Source organism: Triturus cristatus, chromosome 5_1, assembly GCF_964204655.1.
Source record: "Triturus cristatus chromosome 5_1, aTriCri1.1, whole genome shotgun sequence".
Lineage (NCBI taxonomy): Eukaryota > Metazoa > Chordata > Amphibia > Caudata > Salamandridae > Triturus > Triturus cristatus.
In genome coordinates, this window is record NC_140587.1 from 808505527 (window position 1) to 808526274 (window position 20748).

The window sequence follows — 20748 nt, forward strand, 5'->3', positions numbered from 1 at the left end:
GTTCATTGTATTTCAAAAATAGGACATGTGGGTTTAAGATTAACATGGTAGCGAAAATTAACATGGTAGCGAAAAACTCCTAAATTCATTTTTTCCACTACTGTAAGGACTAACTCTCCCATACATTACAATGGGTTGTCATAATTCATTTAATAACTGCTTAATGGTAACATTGGATTTATGTCGCAATTCTGAAAATGCCACTTTTAGAAAGTTTGTGTAACTAGGGGAGTTAGGCCCAGTGGGCCAGGTTCTGGCTGAGCCGTTTATATGTGTAGCAGGGAAATGGGCCAGGACCTGTTTTGTTTTTGCGTCTTAAATTAGCGCTAGACCAAACTATTTCTTTTATTTGATCTGGTACTTTATTTATACCTTTATCTTCAGCTTTTTGTAAAAAAATTCTTTGTTGCATATTTGGAACAGAAATTTGGCATTTTGTTGTCCCAACCACATGTGTCTTCTGACAGTGTCCTGGGTCACACGACTCTGAATGGTTCTGCTGTTAGACTTTGTGTATGCCTGCCAGATGGTAAGACCAAAGGGGACTAGGTGTTGGCAGGATGGGCCATCCTGCCAGGAAGGCTGGGGGTGGAGCTGTTAACTACCCCACCTAAGCTTCAAAGAGCTTGCCTCCAGCACACACATAGGAACATGACAGTAGTCTTTTGTCACCCCAGACTTCTTGAAGTCTTGGGTGAGGAAGGGAAGAACTTTCCAGAGCCAGATGACTCCAACATCCTTATCCTAGAAATCCAGAATTTCTCACTCTGAGATTGTTCCCACCATTGTCAACGGCTTTACCGAGACTTCGTCCAGAGGCTCCTGATGGTGACAATGCCTCCTCGGACACAGCTTGCTGCCTTGCCCTGCTGAACTCTACCTTCTGTACTTTTCTTCAAGACATTTTTTAAGTCCAGAGGTAAGCCAAGACCGTGACCAATCCACCTTGTGTATGCTTCTTTGCGGTCAGCTTTAACTCTTTATTCATTCATTTAAATCTTTATTTCGACGCATTAGCATCATAAAAGATACAATAAAAAAACATTTGTTTCTCTTACAATTCAACATTTTCTAGCTCAAAAAAGAGTAACAGGGTCAATTAAGCTAACCTATTTATATATATCCATTGCGTCCGAGTACACAATATCTAGTTACAAAATTCTTTATCAAAAACAATTTACCTGGGCGAAAATTTTACAATAATTAATAATACAATTAATAATAAATACAATTTAAGAGCTATTAAAATAGTATTAAATCACTAACCGCTAGGACATAGTTTTAAAAAAAAAAAAAGTTTATAAAAACAACAACAACATCCTCCTGGTTGGGTAATTAGACATGCGATTTAAGTATTTGATTGTCCTGGTCATTTTGGAGATATTTAATGAAAAATAGTTGTGCATTTATATATATGTTTTTTTTTTTTTTTCCTTTTTAAAAATGTAGGCCCAACTTTGTTCTAATAAAATTAACAGCGAGAAGAAATCTACTGACTCCAAAAACTATCACCTGGCTAGTATCGGTTTTTAAAATTCTGCCAGCCTCCTTATAGGATCTCGAACCAATTTTAAGACAAAGCGGCACTATCCACTTTTTCCTTGGTATTGCATAGCTGGAGCAAAATAGAAGTATATGTAGATCATCTTCCTTAGTATCGTGAGTACATGAAATACAAAGATCACTACTTGATTTTGCCCAGCTTTTTTCAAGCGCCTTCGTTCTAAGTGTACCATATCTAAATTTTAGGTACAAAGTTTTTGATAACGGCGGATGAATCTCATCTAGAAAGGGTTCAAAGGATGCTACATCCTTAAACAATGAAAAAATTTCCGTTAGTGGTCCATGGATTTTTATATACACTGACTCGTAGCTCACATATGACCAAAAAGATAATTTAACAATTTTCCTAGAGCACGAGTTCATAGCCTCAGGATCATTCCAAAAATGGGCTAATCCAATCATGCCCAGCCAATTTCTAACATGCTTGAACCAATAAACTTTGTTGCAACTATCGAGATCCATAACTTCTTTCAGGCCTTTCTTGTAGTCAAGTAATTCTGGAGTCGTCCACAGTCTGACCCACAGCAATAATGGTCTTAATATTGCATGTTAATCTGTTCGTTTCATGTTTAGATCCAGAAAGAGGGGTGTCAATGGGGTATTAGTAGATATTTTTAGCAACCCCCTAAGGAACTTGTTCTCAAGGCTTTCAAATGTATTTCTACATGCGGGTCCCCATAGTTCTGCCCCATATAATACCGCTAGTTGAACTTTATACTTGAAAATCTCTAGGGCAGGGGTTACTGCCTTGTTCAAGCATTTTTTATGTCTCTTGAGAATTGGGAGACAGTTTTGTTTGAAGACTATCTTGGTCCTTTCTAGCTGTGATCTCCATGCTAAAGAAGAGTCTATAGAGACACCTAAATAAAAAAAATTCTGCACATAATCAAGCTTCTGTCCATTTAACATTAGATTTTTCTTAAAATTTTTATGTGGGCTCAGTGCCATATATTTCGTTTTTTTAGTATTAATTTCTAAGCCTTTCGAGGAACAATAGGACTGAAACCTATCTAATAAATTTTGAAGGCCCCGTGGTGTTTGGGAAATAAGAATGGTATCATCTGCGAACAGAAGGGACGAGACCCGTTCGCCCCCCAGTCTTGGTGAATCATTGTCACTGCACTCCATATAAGACTGAATATCATTAACAAACAGGGAGAATAAAGTCGGTGCCAGTACACACCCCTGGCGTACTCCCCTCTTTATTGGAATAGCTTTTGTAAGCTCCCCAGTTGGACCCCACCTAACCTTGGCATAATTGTCCATATGTAATCCAATAACCAATTTTAATAGATCTAGTGGGAGTCCCTGGGATTTCAATGATTCCCACAAAAGTTCTCGGGGGATAAGGTCAAATGCGGCCCGTAAATCAACAAATGCCACATACAAGTGGCCTTTGCGAAGGGTGACATATTTCCAATACAAGCAACAGAGCCTTAGGACTTGATCAATGGTTTCTGTTTTTACTCTGAACCCGGCTTGATATTTCGTTAAAATTAATTCTTCTTCCAACCATGTATTAATACGATTTAATATATGCCTAGCATAAATTTTTTGGGTTATGTCTAAAAGGCTTATAGGGCGATAGTTAGCAGGATTGCTTCTATCGCCCTTTTTAAAAACAGTAATAATTTCCGCTCCATTCCATGTGTCCGGAATTGCTTCCCCAGCCGCAACAGTATTGCACAAATGATTAAGGTATGGTACCCAGACGTCCAATTCATGCTTGAATAGGTCACCTGGTACTTTGTCCAGCCCTGGAGCTTTCCCGTATTTAACAGAATTAATAGCTAATTCTGTTTCCTGTAGGTCAAAAACTATATGTGTGAGTTCGGCCTCTACGGGCGACAAAGCATACTCTTCCTGCACTGCACTTTCAGTTACGGTCGCAAACACTGCAATTTTATGCAGCTGGGATTATGGTCGCAAAAGGGTATTGTACATCGGGCCTCTAAACTTCTAAAGACCTTAGTTCTAATCCCGGATTTGTACTTGGTTAAAGATTGAGTGATTCTTGGCAAATCTCTTCTCCCTTTGTCTGGAATTATTAATATATGTCATGTAATGCCAAACAGTAACATTTATGGATAAGTTAAAGGCAAAAATATATGGAATATACCGGAATTGTGTTATCTTATTGCTCTCTTATAAAGTCCTTCATTGCTCTATTTAACCAGCCTGCTGCCTATGGTCAAATGTGGCAGCTGCCTTGTATAGATATAGTGCATTTTTTGCAAACATGCTTTAATTACAAAATCTTATGTATTCAAAAATGGCTTTTTATTACTATCATATTTGCATAAAAGTATAATGTTTTTACTGTACATAGTTATTTATACTATTTTCAAATAATGTCAACATTATTTATATTTTAAACACAATACCTGTGCTTTCCCTTTTATTTTCTTCTTATATTTTAATATGGATTTTATTCAAGCGTATTTTTTTAATGGAAAAATATTGTGAATATCTGTAAATGTATGGGTTTATCGGTGTTCACTTTCATTTGCGTGAACCACAATGCTTACTATGCTGCCTCTTCATTAAACGTATAGTCATTAAAAATTTTCCATAATGGCGCATCAGAAATGTTATCAGGAGGTAGAATTTGAATTTACTTATCACTTTTTTGTGAATGTATGTTCCACACCTTTGTGAACCAGGACCTTGGCTAATTACTAAATATTCCTGTTAAATGTACTTACATTGTCACATAGGTTTGCCAATTATCAGATGTGTCTGTGCACTTTTACCACACACATGCCTCAAAAGATAGGGCCTCTCTTGCAGGCCTATGCATTCTTCTGTTTTGAACCCGTAGCACTTTTTGCATGATCAGCGAGTGTACAATCTCACAATTGAATGTACACTAAGAAATATCTGTTACAACATGTAACTAAATGTCACCAGGTGAGAGCCTGCTTTTCCTTCTGGTGAAAACTCAAAATATAGGTGAGATTTTGTTAAATGTTGACGCCCTTGCTAAAGTGAATGGTGATAAAATACCTTTTTTCCCAAGGAGGGACAGCATCCATTATTTTTCATCTGTAAAGTTTCAGAAAATTAGGAGCATATTATTTTCAGTGAATCCTCCTAGATTTAAAAAAATTTGAGGGCTGCCAAGTATGACTCTTCTTGTGCTTCCTTGTGGATTTTTAAAAAAAGAGGTACATCTTAGAACTTAATTATAAATGCCTGGGGGAGAAAGGTCAAGCTAATGATTGAGAGTATGCTAGCAAATTTTAATGATACATTGTATGTACTGCACTATATATACCATTTGCATCCATGGGTACCTTTCGGCAACCATTGATATTAACAGGATACCACTGTGTGAAAATAAATTAGGGTTCCCCTGGGGAGGAATGAAGTTCCTAAGTCAGGGATAAATAGATAAATTGTGCTAAAAAGTACCCGGGCAGCTATACATATAATTATCATTGACATAAATCACTATTAAATTAGAGGACTCCTCATACATGTTACATTCATTGATGGACCACACAACCATGATAAATGATAAATGAATGTAACATATAGTCCCTACAATTCCAACATTGTTTATTGCGGAACGATGTCAACATCATATACAAGAAATTTTCAGATGTTTTGACATTAGTTTTCCAAGTGTTGAACACAACTGAAAATAGAAAAGCATGTTATCATTATACATATATACATATATATTGAGATAATTTATTGTGATGTCTTATTATGAATTAAAGAGGAATGAATGAGGATGTGTCACTGTATGATTGAGATCTATATGAGCATAAGTAAGGGTGGTATGTTTTAGAAGAAACACAGAATATATGAGAATTTTTCAAACCGATTTTGTATGGAATACAAAACTTGACCTGTTCAGTGTTAAAGGATAGCACTGGGCAAGAGGGAGTGTGGATTTGCGCTGCCCTTGTGGCAGCCAAAGAGGTTTTGCTTCAGATAAAAAGAAATTTGAAGAAGCATAAATCTCCAGATTCAAAACTCTGGGTAATCGAACTATACCGATGGCAAGACTAGAATTGGTGATAGCTACCCAATAGCAACATAAAGACACATTTGTTACTGGTCAATATCATTAACACATTTTCAGCACCTTTTAGAACCATATGATTACAAATTTAATGGAGGATATGGAATAGAATGAAAGGAAGCCCCGATACTGCATGATAGTTAATCAATGACCGTTTACATGTGCATGAAACACTAGATCGAGCCTTGTTACTCTGTCTTTGAGCAGGGAGAGCATCCATCCTCTTAGGAGCTAGGTCACCGCTTGCAAAACATTCATTTCTCATTCCATTTGCGGTAAGATAAGTAATGGCGAGAAGAACCTGACTGATTCGATTTTCAGGGGTCCCAGTGAGTCCAAATAAGGGTGGCTTATGAGCCCATACAAGTGCACCACTGAGATGGTCTAAGGACTATGATATGCCTGTTGGGCAGACTTCAACAAGGGGTATTGGTTGTGAACGTATTGAGGTGCCATAAGCTAACATAAGGACTACAAAAATATGTTCTTCTTCTGAAAAGTCAGAGAAAAAAGTTTAAATAGTAAACTTGAGGCGTTCACTTGTTTATCGAGGAAAATAAAATACACATTTTAAATATTTAAAGTCACAAGCAGATATTTTCTGTCTCTTTTGTTGGAAAATACAATAATTTGATATTGTGCAATTTATTTTCAGCAACATCACTGAAACGATCTTTTAACTGAATTTTGCTGATAAAACGCAAATGTGAAAGTTTATGGGATAATTGTTCTTGCAAAAAAGTTTTATGTATATTTTTTCTGAGGATGCACTATCTGCTGGAAAAATCATAATTTCCAAAATTTGAGCTTAGAAATTTGCTATTCCATGTGCACTTCTCCTTGTCTCTCAAGTTTTTAACTTTTATGGAATTCTCAAAGAATTCAAGTTTTTATGCAAAGGTATTACAGGCATAGTTGTCAAGACTACTTGCATGCAAAAAAAAGATTAAAAGAAAAAAAAGACTACTTGCATGCATACCATTAAAGCATGTTGAAATTGAACCAGTTTGAAACATCTGACCAATGAAAACGTTACTCAAATGCATATTCATGGTTTCCTTGCTTGTTCTTGGGTAGACTGTTTTCCCCAGTGAGCTATCCCTTTACCTACATTTCAGTTGGACAAGGAGGTGCGCCATCTTGATTCCTCCCTGAAACACACTTCAGCTTTTGGTAATAATACATTTCCCATTGTTTACAGGGTGGGAAATTACTTGCAAGGGATCATTGACACTCCACAAACTTGCAAGTGTGTAAATCTTGACCTGCATTCAAGGTAGGACCTTATTGGAATTCCCACAAATCTGCCTAACTGTAAATGTGCAACTTTGTAGCTGGTCCCCAGGACAGACCTTTAGAAATTGTATACACCAAACATACCTTTGCCAATGGAAAAGCTTCATTGCCCTGTTCACTGAGTGGCATTTTAAAAGTATGTTACTTAAGAGACATTACCGTTACCTACTTAGCATGTCTCACTTATGCAATGAGGCCTTGTTGGCCACAAGGCACGTGCTGCACGGGACTTGGCTAATGTTTAAAGTAAGCTTTAAAACTAGTTAAAATGTTGATTCAGACATGTGCGTGTTGTAACATTGATGCTTTGCTTTTAAAGTCTCTCATGTGGGTGGTACAAAACTACACTCTAGGACACACGTGACATTGACTTTTATGACACTGCTGTAGTCACTATGGCACTTTACCTGCCGCATTACCTAAAAGACACATATGACATTTGGGATTAATGGGTTAACAAATTATGCGCAAGGCATTAATGCAATATAGTAACAGTTATTAACAATACTGTTCAGACCAGCAGAGCCTTGGCCCCATATGTTGGTATTGCCCTTGAAATACATTGATTTTCACATTTAGGTTCTATGAAACTACTTTGTTCCAGCGAACAAGCCACTATCTGTATCCTAAATGCCATGGTATCAGCAAGCCCCAAATATGATGATTGATGAGCATTTGGTCATGTATCTTATATATATCTTGTCATGGGGTGCTATGTTTATCATCTCATTCCATAGTCTCAGTAGGTACTTTTTTGCCTCTACCAGCAAAGTAGATATCTATATTATCCAGTGGTTCATAACCTTTGGGATGTCTGACATTTCCTGTATTATGACATTGAATATAGATCAATCAATCAGGGGTTTTACAAAGCACGCTACTCACCCGTGAGGGTCTCAGGCGCTGGGTGGGGAGGGGGGTGCAGCTCCAGATCAGTCGAAGAGCCAGGTCTTGAGGTCATAGATAGATGTATGTAGCACACTATTACTGAGATATATTTGCACTATGCAAACTATATTGACTGCAAAAAGGGTAGCCATGAGATACACTGAAAAAAGAGAAGGTTTAAGACCATTGTTAAACTTCAGTAGATTTGGTTGTGACGGAGAGAGAGAGGAGTAGCATTCTCCATATCTCAGCTTCTGCCACCAAGAAGACTCTGTTACCCCACCTGCCTTAGTTCTCGAAAAATTCACTCATTTTTGATGGCCACACTTCAAACTACGAGTTCCACATGGCATTGGAAATTATCTGCAAGAAATTCTGGGTAGCCTAAGAAAAGAAAAGGGCTTTATGAAGAAGAACCATAACTTTAAAATGAATCTAATGTTTGATCAGTAACCAATGTAGACTATGAAGGATTATAGACATATGAGCAGTTCTTAGAGCTTTTGAGATTGAACATGCCGCCACATTTAGTAAGATTTGTAAACATTGCACAAGGGCTTTTGGCGCAACCACGTAGACAGAATTACCATAATCGAGATGGTATTAGTGCTGTAACAACTAAAGGATGGAGAGTGTCTTCTAGAAAAGGCATTGAGTTCTTTTATTAGCCAAAACAAGTGTGAGCTTCATTTGATGCTTGTTTGTTGAAAAATAGGTTTGAGTCAAAAGTAATCCTAAAGTTTTTCACTGAATTAGCTTGGATGGGGCACATTTCTATTTCAGGGGGCCAGTCTGACATATTGAACTTGTGTATGCTACTAGAAACTAGCAGACTTTCAGTTTTGGTTGGGTGACATCCAATCTCCTATATATCGCAATAGATTTACCATTTTCTGATGTGAGAAGCCCTGATGTGAAAATGTCTTTATTCCAAACATCAGCTGTGTGTCATCTGCATAGATGTAGAAATTCACCCCCATACTGTGGAGAGCTTATGCTAAAGGTGGGCTTGGTGGAAAAAGATGCACACTAGACACAGTTTATGTTTTTTTCCTGGAGAAATGAAAGAATCCATTTCAGAGCTAACCCACACATCCATTTTCCCTTAATCTGGTCATAAGTGTAGAGAAGCGGATATTGTCAAAGGTGGCAGATATGTCTAGGAAATTAAAGATACCACCTGCTCCTCTGAGATCATCAGTAATAACACCACCATCACCTCTGTATTCCGACCTGGTCTAAAACCTGCCTAATGTGAGTCTAACAGTTTGTGTTTCCACAAATTTCATCAATTGTGAAAAGACCCATTCCTCCAGAACATTACCAAAAACAGGAAAGGAGTGAGTAGTTATTGCAAACTTAAGATCTGAATTGGGTTATTTCATTAAGGGTTTTACGACAGCCTGTTTTTAGGCAGAGGGAATTTTTGTATTCATCAAACTAAAGTTGGGAATGGGAAGTATGACCTCAGGATCTAAACATATCATAGTTTTGAGTGTTTTTGCTGGTGCGGGGTCATTAGATGATACGGATGGTCATATAGTGGGAAGAATCTCTGGGAGAGTTGTAGAAGTAATCACTTCCAACTGTAGTTTTTCCTAATCAGAGGACTGTAAAAATGTTTTGGGAGATTCAGAAAGTTCATGACAGACATTTGATAATTGGGACTGGAAGTATGAGGCTATCTGACGGGAAACAGCCTTTACAACGAGGTAAATACATCGCATGCCTTTGCCTCACATTTTTTAGCACACGTATTTTTACAGCGAATATGCATTTACAATGCATGCCGACAACACGCATTTAAGGCAAGTTGGGGGGTGTTGAAGGTGTGGGGGATCTCCCCCCACAAATACACTGTTTTTAAATCTAAAAACAATGCATGGTATTGGCATGTCATGTAAATACATATTCGCGTTAAAAACATGCGTGCTAAAAATTGCGAGGCAAAGGCATGCGATGTATTTACCAGCATTGTACCGTCGTACAACCCTATCTGACTACACCAAACCTCACACTTGGGGGGAGTGGGTAGAATCCGGTTGTGAGGTTGCTTGTTGAAGTTTGTCTACAATGCTACAGAGTGGTTTTGCCAATTTTGGTGACTTTCTAATTAAATATGAGGAGTGTCCCTTTTTTTTGCAACTGCAAACTTTTGCTTTAGAGTTTGCATATTCTTTGAACTTTACTTTGGTGTTCTTCTCATAATGTCTTCATCTTTTCCGCTCATAGTGTTGTAGAGTCAGTTTCATCTTTGCCAGATCAGGACTGAACCATTGCTATTTTTGGAGAGGCTTTTTTGAAATTTAGGTAACTATTTAACTCTGGTTTCAGCGTGCCTAAGATATTTCAGAACTGTCTGTAGAGAATATCATGTGGATCATTCTGTTCTCTCTCCAAAAGCTCTCAGTTGTTAAAGTCCTTCAGCATAGAAATTAAAAATTCAGGTGGACATTATCTCCAGTCTCTAGATTTCATTTTGTTATTTTTTTTTATATACGTTTTATTTCTAGCTGAGCAGGAAGTTCTATAGGAATTGCTAAATTTTTGATTTAGATAATTTCTATCAAGTCTTGTGCACATGGGGTCTACTAAGTGGCCAGCTATATGAATTAGTTTATCATTCAGGAGGATTTCTAAGAAAAACGTATTCATATTTTTATGAAATCAATTTGCGACTCCCACCACTTTATTGAGTCATAGATTATAATCACCTTGGACAATTAGGCTATTTTGCTCTAAGGCTATAATGCCAATCTCCTCTATCATTTTATCAATAGTACGAGCAGGTGTTTGAGGGGGACTATAGGCCAAAATAAATGCCTGGGTAAAGTATTTATAGTTAATTTCAAAATATAGGGTTTCCTCTAGGGTTATGATTTCACTAAAGGCTTCAAGAGTTTTGTGCTGGAGAGTTGCTATCCCTCCTCCTTATTCACCGTGCTTAATGATCTCGCAATATGATATCCTTGAGGAATTAATTAATCTATCAAGGCATTGCGGGAAAACAATAGCCAAGGCTCAGTTAAACCTAAAATATCTAGATCAGACATAGATTTATAAGTGAGTGTTTATTAGCAACTGCTGATTACACATTGCAAAGCTGCTGCTCATTAAACTATAGGCTTGAAATCATGGCCGCCGCTGTTTCTCATATCAGTCCAAATATTGGGTCAATATTGTTCTAACCTAGTGCATGACCATTAGAAATGGACTGTGTTGCAGCTGCAGAGTTGGAACCTCTAATAAGCTCTATTTCTGCACACATCTGCTGCTCTCCAGCAGAAGAATAATTCATTACATTAATTTAGGACTTTAAAAAGTTTAATTTGATACTAGCTTCTTGTAAACCCTTACATGCACTAGTAGATGTGTTGACCACTCATCCTCTTCATAGGTTCTTAAGAGTAAAGTTTGCCAATGATTTCTGAGTGCAGTAGATTTGGAAAAAAGTTTGAGGAACAGAGTCCCATATAAGCTGAATACTGTACCCCCAAAACGGCCTCATGAGGCAACAGATGCATCATTCAATGAGAGGGTCTTGTACCTAAGCTTTCAGGAAGTGCTTCAACTGTATCTTGTCCCAGTGTTATGTTGTATCAATTTGAAAGTCTGATTGGAGGTCCCAGAAAGAGTGTCTGTTGAATTTTTAAATAGATGTCTTGTTACCTAGAGAAAGTTAGTGATAACATGATAGATTTCACTGTCAACACACCCTACACATTGCATGCACTACTGATTGAAAAGGAATTTTTGAGACTAAAATAAAAATTCTTCTGTAAAATTAGCACCCAAATGTCTTGTTCCTGGAAGGCCCCAAAATCCTTTTCTATTTCCCCCACTGGAAGGTAAAAGATATTCCTCCTCTTTGGCAGAAACTTAAATCTAGGCCTGTCTATACTGATTACATACAATGCAGAGCCCATCTCTGACGCGTTGTGGAACAGAAAACCTTTTAAGTCATGTTCCTATACCCATGATTTGTTCCAGTGTAGCTCTCGAAAATAAATTTAACCCCCTTAATCTATGTTGGTACCGCACATATGAACTTCAGATGTTCTGTAAGGTCTCGAGACACATCAGGGAAACAATCTTATAGCACTTCCTTTTGTGGCATCACCTTAGATATGAATTTATGCAGCTGTTATGTAGAATCTTATTGCCTAGCCCCGGATATGTTTCTTGATTTGTCTGCACCCTTGTGTAATCAAGCATGAATGTATATACACATACATGGATATTTATAACGTTATAACATAGCTTATGAGAGCTAGAGCACTGCAATAGTGAAATACACTAGAAATATATGTTTACATGGTTCCTTAACTGCAGGAGTGAGTGTAAGGAGAGAAGTGCAGGAAAACAATCCCCAGAAGCCTGCACTTCACATAGTGTACTATGGGCTGAGTCTCAGATACAAGATGGCACAGCACATGGAGAGGCCATTAAAAATCTGGAAGCCAGGCTTCTGCACTAGATGTCGACATGGTAAGAGCCTTTCTGCGTGCCTCCATGTCTTGCACTCAGGTCGTACATGAATAGGTTCAAAGAGATCCCCTTAATGGAATTGCTGGCAATGGGCTTGAACCCTCACATGCGGAGTCACTGGGGTGACACCTGGGTAGCAGGAAAACTCATGGACCAGGACGAGCAATGAGCATCCAGGGTCCCAGAAGTGAAGATGGTGGTGGCCCTGTCCCCAGACCTGCACAGTATGAAGACCTCATAGTAAATATGATGGTAACCTACCTCGGTAGTGGGGCGCGATGGAGCTCTCCTTGCACACCCCCTGGATGCCTGCCAAAGCGCTGGGAAAGGCAGGCCAACCTACTGGAGATATGTAGCAGCTGAGTCTGCATGACTCACCAATTCACAAGATGGCATCTATGCTCTGAATGAAGCGGATCCCACTGAAGATGAAGAGGACAGCCACAGACTCTATGAAGTACTCCGAGCGAAGAGAAGGGGATACTTGGTCCCTTGATAGGGCAAGCACAAGAATAATGAAGCCAGCTCGAATAAGGATTGATCTTACCCACAGAATAAAACCAGGGTATTAAGATTTCTGCTTAATGTACCCACCTTCTTAGAAGAACAACAATAGAACAATAGAAGGAGCCATAATTGACAAAGTAAGACAAGAAGTCAGCTCAAACTTATGCTACAAAGAGACAACACTGAATATCAGGGAACTGCCAGCATGCCATCAAGAAGGGCTATTGGATCAATTCCTGAAATAGGACATGTCAGATCTGAAGTGGCCATTCCTGAGGGACTATATTTCATAGAGAAATGTCAGTGGCAAGACAGTAGTGAATGTACGTAATAATAGGGTGTGCGCTCCTGCTCAATCCATGAGAACTACAGAGGAAGTATACAGGCATGGTCCCCTATCTACTCGGTGCCTAAGGCTAAGTACAGAAAATCAAGACAAGCGCCATAGAGAAATATTTGAACCAAAGCTGTGCTCTATCAGCCAATACAAGCTCTGCAAGAATAGGGGTAAATGTAACTTCTCCCCTCATGAAAGACGTCTTCATAGCCTGTCTAGCTGAACTGTAAATATGGTTTGAGAAATCAGTGGCAGAAGTTCTATCTACTAAAAGAGCAGATATGGGCAGGGGCAAAATAAAGCATCAAGGTGTATGTGAAATCTCTAAATTTTATTTTATTTAATGCGATTTTATATAGCGTGAACATTACCCGAAGGTGTCAGAGCGCTTTACAAAAGAACCAGTTGCGTTACATAAGGACTTTGGATTACATTAGGTACATAGGATATACAAACAGAAAAAATTGCAAACGTACAAGTTGTAAAGTCACTCAAGGAAGAGATACGAACAGAAGAGAAAAGAAAAAGAAATTGCAAATGTACAAGTTGAAAAGTCACACAAGGAAGAGATACAAACGTATAAACTCTAAAATCACGTAGGAATGGTAGTAAGTACAAAGGTCTACTACATATACTAGCGATTAGAGTTCTAAATATACAAATAGTAAAATCACTCAGGATTACATTTTAACAGCGATTACGCTTGGACAAATATATATTACATATTTACATATATATATATATTTATGAGTTACAGAAGCATGGCTCTGGCATAGGGAAAAAAGCAGGCGAGGGGAGAGAAATTCAGGGGAGAGGGAAAGGACTAGGGGAGATAGAAAGAGAGTGAGGGAGGGAAGAGGTAGGGGAGGGGGTTATGAGTGATCGGATTAGGGACTTCAGCATTATTCCCAAAGGATGAGTAGTTGCCGATGTGTGAAACTGTGAGACTTTATGCCCCGGTTTATCCGTAGTGCGACAGGGCTTTAGGACTGCCGAAAGCTCGGATGGAACGCCCACCGGGGAATAGGGGACGGCTCCCGCCGCTAATGTAGAGGGACTGGCTGTTGAGATGGCACGGAGTTATCACGAGGCATTATGACCTCCGCAGGCGCCATTTTGAAGTCAGGCAGCGCCGATTCCAGTTTGACTCAGAGTTTGGGGGCGTTGGAATATAAACATTGCCCTGCATGTCTCGCCCGTTTTTGTGCCTGCTGCCAACCCCCGATAGCCGTTTCAATGTCTCCTGGGTGGTCTGCACTTCTCCCCACACTGTGCGGCATCGAGGGGAAATGGCGGCCACGTCATCACCCGTTTCGTGCCTCGGTATCGCAGGTCGCCTTCACCGCTCACCAGTCCACGGCGCCTGCATGCATCAACTTTCAAAGACTTGAAACAACAAAGAGCCAATTACAGAGTAAATGACCAATGTACACCTTCATCTCACACCTAGAAATGCTAGCGAAATATCTCATGGAGAAATATGAGGACTTGGAAAATAGATCAGGCGGGATACCATCAAAATTCATAATCTTAAACAACACACTGAGAAGGATGAAACACTCACAGAAATATTCAGAGGTGTACTTCAGGTGCATTTTTATTTCCGGACTGGGATTGTAAGGGTGCACACAGTGAGAGCTGCTCCAAATATGCCAGCTCAAGAAGAGACATAATAGCAGAACTGGCAAACTGAAAGCAGGAGGAGGAAATCATGATTAACAGCTTTTCTTACACTAATAACCAAAACATCCTCTTCTATGACCTGTTGACGTAGATGCTACAGCATAGGAGAACATTTAGACTACTTACTCAAGAATTAAATGAGAAACGTATTTAGTATTGGCAGAGCTTCCTAACTGAGTTACAGTTTTTATAGCAAAGAAAAGAAAGAACAGTTCAAGTTCTGGATGAGAGCTTGAAGCTGATTGAACCTTGACAGACATCCATGATGTTAACTGAGAGTACTGCGAATTCAAGGCCATGAGATATCAGAACTGAGGAGAGGCCAATGGATAATTCTGAAAAATCAGAGAGAGGGATCAACCAAGAGTAAATGTGCATGCAGGACAGTCAGACCTGCATTTGTTTGGGAGGCTAGCAACACCAAAAAGGAAAATGTTTACCACAGTCTGATTAAATGAGGCTACAGGCGACGCCTAGCCAGCGTATACTGTAATAACGAACCACAAGAAGGATGAGAAAGTAGGAAACGGCAGAGTGTTGTGTTCAGCCAGATGGTGGAGGCACAGTGGTGAGAAGCTATGCTTGTTCAAATGAAAACAGCAAGATTATTGTCAATAGAAATGTTGCAACCTACTTTGCTATGGTTAATTTTGGTGTTGTGGTTAGGGTATATCGGGACCCACATTGATCAGAGAAAAAAACTCAGAGAAGGTGTCAAAAGAAGAGTAGACTGCATCATATAACACCACAGGAGCATTCAAACTACCACCACTTTACAAGAAGTGCTCTCAAACTCCTTGAGCAAGAAACTGAAAATCAAGCACTATGTTTGCAACATGACTTTGCTATATGGCATTTCAGAAAGTAAATCTTGTTTTAAAAACCAGTAGATAAAGTAAAACAAATCATAAATAATTACTGTACTTTTTGGCTTATGCTTCCACTTAAACAGAAGGGGTAACCATATTAAACAAACAGTCCATGGGAGCCACAGCATGTAGAGACCAAGAGGGGCATTCCTTTAGTGCTCAATTGATGGTGCACCACACACCCATTACTCTTGTAAATGGTGCATCGCCAGCAGGGTGAAGGTGTCTTACCTGAAGAATATCCTAGGCAATCTGTGAGGTGAAGTAGTTGTGGGCGGGGATTTTAAGTTGTCATGAGACATATAATTGTAGAAGATGGGAGACGAGGGTGTTGGGTATGGCACCTAAATTCCTGCATAAAGAATTAGAAGGAGAAGGTCTAGAGAAGGCTTGGTATACACCACACCCCAAAGATAAGGATTACTCCTTCTACTCACATACATGCATTACGCACTCTTGTATAGACTATGGAGCCTATTCACAAAGGTAAATTTATGTATATCGATCTACTCATGTATTAACTTATGGCAGCACCTAGTAGCAACTTTACACTTTATTGCTTGTCTCTATTTCCAATGAATATTCACTACTAAGAGCAGACTAGCATGTCTCCATCCCTCAAAACAGGAGGTGGAGGCTGCTAGAAGAGTTTTTATGAGTGTAAAGTTACTAGAAACATGTAGGCAAGGTAATCCCCACCAGAGCAGATGCTTCCCTGCAGTAAAGAAAATTAAATATTTTAAAAATATACTTATTTTATCAACTTGAAATTATTATTATTAATTTAGAATAAAAAATAATTAATGTTACAGAACTGTAACTCAAATTAAATGCTTAATAAATCATTAAAAAAACTAGATTCATGACATTTATTATTATTTACAATAATTAAGAAAAGATTATGCTGCCAGAGAACTTCCTTGATGCTTGAAGATCTGCCTAGCTGACTGAGAAGTAAGACTGGGCCTGCTTGCCTTCATCCCAGTCTAAACTGAATGACTCCTGTTTGAGCTACATGGGCACACACACTTCAGAGGCCTCCCTGCAACTGCCCAGCTCTTACCTGCTGCATCTGGCCCTGCCTGGACCTTCTAGAGCCCTGCTGGTCCATGCTGCAGTGAGTTCCTGAACCCCAACGAGGTCCCCTGCCCAGGTCCTGTAGTGTCCTGAGAGATAGAAGCAACGCGACAGGTCCCTTGGCTGGCATCAGTTTGAGCTCATTCCTAGACCTGTCAACCTTAGGGTAGTCTTTTCCCCAACTATTTGCCATTTTGCCTCCCATTTTCGCTGATTCATTTCGTTAGCCTTAGGACTCTATGCACTACTGTTAACCAGTGCTAAAGTGCATGTGCTTCTTCCCTAAACATGATGACATTGGTGTATACCTGATTGGAATATTTGTTGTACTGGTAAGTCCCTTGTAAAGGGGGCATACCTTATGTCCAGGGCCTGTACTTCAATTGCTACTAGCGGGGTGCAGCACTGATTATGCCACCCAGAGAAGTACCCTTTCAAACCTGTCTCAAGCCTGCCACTGCAGTTCCTGTGTGTATAGTTCATTGCCACTTCGACTTGGCATTTAAAACTACTTGCCAAGCCTTAAACTCCCCTTTCATTAAATATATGTCATCCCTAAGGGTAGTGTGCTATGTATGTAAAAGGTAGAACATGTACCTTTATGTTTTGCATGTTGTGGTAGTGACAAACAACCTATTTCATTTTTCACTACTGTGAGGCCTAACCCTCCCATGGGCCAGCATTGGGAATTCCTTAATACACATTTAAGCTGTAATTCCTATCAGAGAGGAGTACCTTTTTCATGTTTGATATGTTTGGAATGATAATCATAAATCATCCATATTGGTGAAGTTGTATTTAACATTATTGTTTTAGAATTGCCACTTTTAGAAAGTGGACATTTCTTTGTACTTACTGCTCTTTGTGCCTGACAGCCTGTCTCCAATATGCGCCAGGGTTAAGTGACAGCTGCTTTTTGTGCATTCCTTCTAGACAGCCACAAAAACAGGAAGGTGAGGCTCATCTGCATTCTGAGCACTCCTCTGCAATCATCTGCATTCTGATGGGTCTTCCTGGGCAGGGAAGGATTGGGAGGGGCTGACACTTAACTTCAATAGGTAGTGGCCTGTCCGCACGCCATGCACTGATTTACCCACAAGGGTAGGCCTGGCAGACAAGACTGTGTTGAAAGAGAATCTTGAGCACTTCAGAGAATTCTTTTGAAATCACCCCTACATCAAAGACACTTTGGGGTATAAGTACTGGGTCTCTGAAACCCTGAAATCACACACTTCTGGATCTTGAACTGAACCTCTGTCAGAAGGACTGCTCTGCTGCTTAAAGGACTCAACTGGACTACTTTTCTAGAAGGACTGCTGTTCTGCTTGTTGCCCTGCTGCCTGCTGCTCCATGACTCTGCTGGAAGGACACTGTCGTCCCTCCAAGTTATTTCCAAGGGTTTGCTGGCTTGCCTCCTGCTCTTCTGAAGTCTTAGGGACACAAAATACTTTGTGCGAATCTGCTGGTGCTGCTGGACTCTGCCTTCTGTGAGCCTGAGGTTCCCCCTCCAAGGTCTGAGCCTCAGAAGTGGGTTCTGCAGCTGTCTTCATCAAAAACCTATGCATCACATCGATTGCATGAGAAAGTCTGACGCAGAGGCTCCCCCATGGCAGCAGTTCCACAACTAAATAATAAAAATTCAGATCTTGACCTCTACTGAGTGGATTGTTGTCTTTTTGGTCTCTTTTTGCTCAGATAAATATTCTCTATTTTTCGAAACCTGTGTGGAGACTTTTTGTGATGTATTTATTGTGTAACTTTGTGTGTGTGCTGCACAAATACTTTACACATTGCCTCTTTAGATAAGCTTGACTGCTCTGTGCCAAGTTACCAGAAGGTGAGCACAGGTTATCCTATTGTGTATCTAACTCACCCTGACTAGAGTGGTGGTTGCTTTCTGGCCTCGATGCATACCTCAGCCAACCAGAAATCCCATTTCTAACACTCATCCAAAGAAAAAAAGATAAAATCTTGAAGTTTGAACTTTTTTTGACAGCGAACGGGCCTGTTGGCACCAAGACTCTGCCACCCACAATGAACCTAATGGGGAAGCTCCAGTGAAATTTGATCTTTGCACTGCAGCGACAACCAGTGATGATTGACAATGCCAGTACTGCACTTCACGCTATAGCAATGCCAGCCTGGGGTAACTGCCAATGTGAAGCTCAAGCACTGACTATCTGTGATGCTCTCTCTATTCCTCGCAGCCTCATCTACATCAAACGGAACTCTTCGTGCCGGACTTTGGAGGTAACTTTTCAGCATGTTTAACATAGTCTCTGTATCTGACCAGCGCTCCATCAAGGTCGGCTTGAACTTGTGAGTTTCCCCTGCTCTAACTCTACCAGATGACTGTGAGTGGCGTTCTTGTGGTTTTATGTGCTATTTTTGCCTAAAACTTTTAAATTGAATAGCCCTGGTTCTACTGATTTGATTTTTGTTCTTCTTGTAAAATGTTATTTATTTAAATGTATTCTATTTTTCTAAACTGGTTTGAGATATTCTGGTGTTATATTTCCACTTTACTACTGTTTTTGTGCTGCAAAAAATACTTTACACATTGCCACTACGTTAAGCCAAGCTACCAGCTGGTTAAGCACAAGTTAATTTAGTGACTTTTGTGGTTCCCCCATCAAAGGTTGTGGCTGTTGCCTGAGTGGGGCTTCCACCCACTCAACCAATAACACAATTTCTTACAAGACCCCTGTTAGAAATGGGGGTCTCTAGTTGGCAGAGGTAGGTACCTTTGATCAAATAGGGACCCTTGCTTCTAAGTCAGGGAAAGGGGATTACACTACTGGATAACCCCTGCTCACCCCCTTGGTAGCTTGGCACGAGCAGACAGGCTTATCTCAGAGGCAGTGTGTTAAGTATTTGTGAACACATACAGTAATACAGTGAACACACTACAGATGGACACAACACAGGTTTTATAAAAATAAGTATTCTTTATATAGACTTAACACAAGACCACAAACGACAAAAATCCACAATACTGTACTCAAAATTGACTTAAAGATGGTAGGATTAACTTAGTTCAAGTTGTTGGTAAATGCGACAGAGTTCTCAAAAAAGTACCTGGATGTGTAACGCAAAATAAACAAACGGCTCGCAGCGTTGGAGATGCGTCGGTTCCTTGCTTCGGGGGAGATGATGCGTCGTGCCTCAATGCTTGCGCAGAGTAGGGAATGCGTCTTGATCCTTACCGGAGAGGAGGTGATGCGTAGATTCTCGTGCTGCAGCCCGGTTGCGATGCGGCAACATGGCGCCTCAATGTGATGCGACAATCCGGTGCGATGCGATAAGATGGCGCCCTTGATGCAACGATGTTGAGACGATGCGGGCACGCCCTGGCAGCCTTGCGGCGACTCTGGAATTTGGAGCCGCGACAGGCTCTGCGACACGCTTCTCCGATGATGCGACGGCGACCCTCACGGTTGCGACGTGCTTCTCTGGTAATGCGACAGCAGACAGCTGTGGCGGCGACACGCTTCTTCTTGTTGCATCACGCTTCCAGCTCCCAGTGACACGCAGGCTTCTGCAGATAGAATTCCAGCAAGGAAATTCAGGGGGGAGATGGTGGTGAAGTCTGTTGTCCCTGAGACTTCAGCAGGAGGCAAGCACAAGTTCAAGCCCTTGGAGAAATATTTTGCAAGATGATGAAGTACAGTCAAAAGTTCCTTCTCCTCTCCTTGGCACTCAAGACACCACTGTAGGCCAACCCAGCAACACAGCACACTGGCAGGGGGTCAGTCCACTCCTACAGATTCCTTTAGTTCTTCTCCTTGGCAGAGATTTCTTGTTGTTGTTCCAGAAGTGATCTAAAGTCTTGGGGTCTGGGCCCCATATTTATACTACTTTTCTCTTTGTTCTCTGAAGGCCTTTGCCTAGTCCAAACCTGTTCTGGTCAGTCCTGGAGCTCTTTGTTGACAAGACTTCTTCTTTCCTTTCACAGTGCAGGGCAGAGACATCAGACGCACCATAGGAAGTGGAGCCAGCATTGTGGA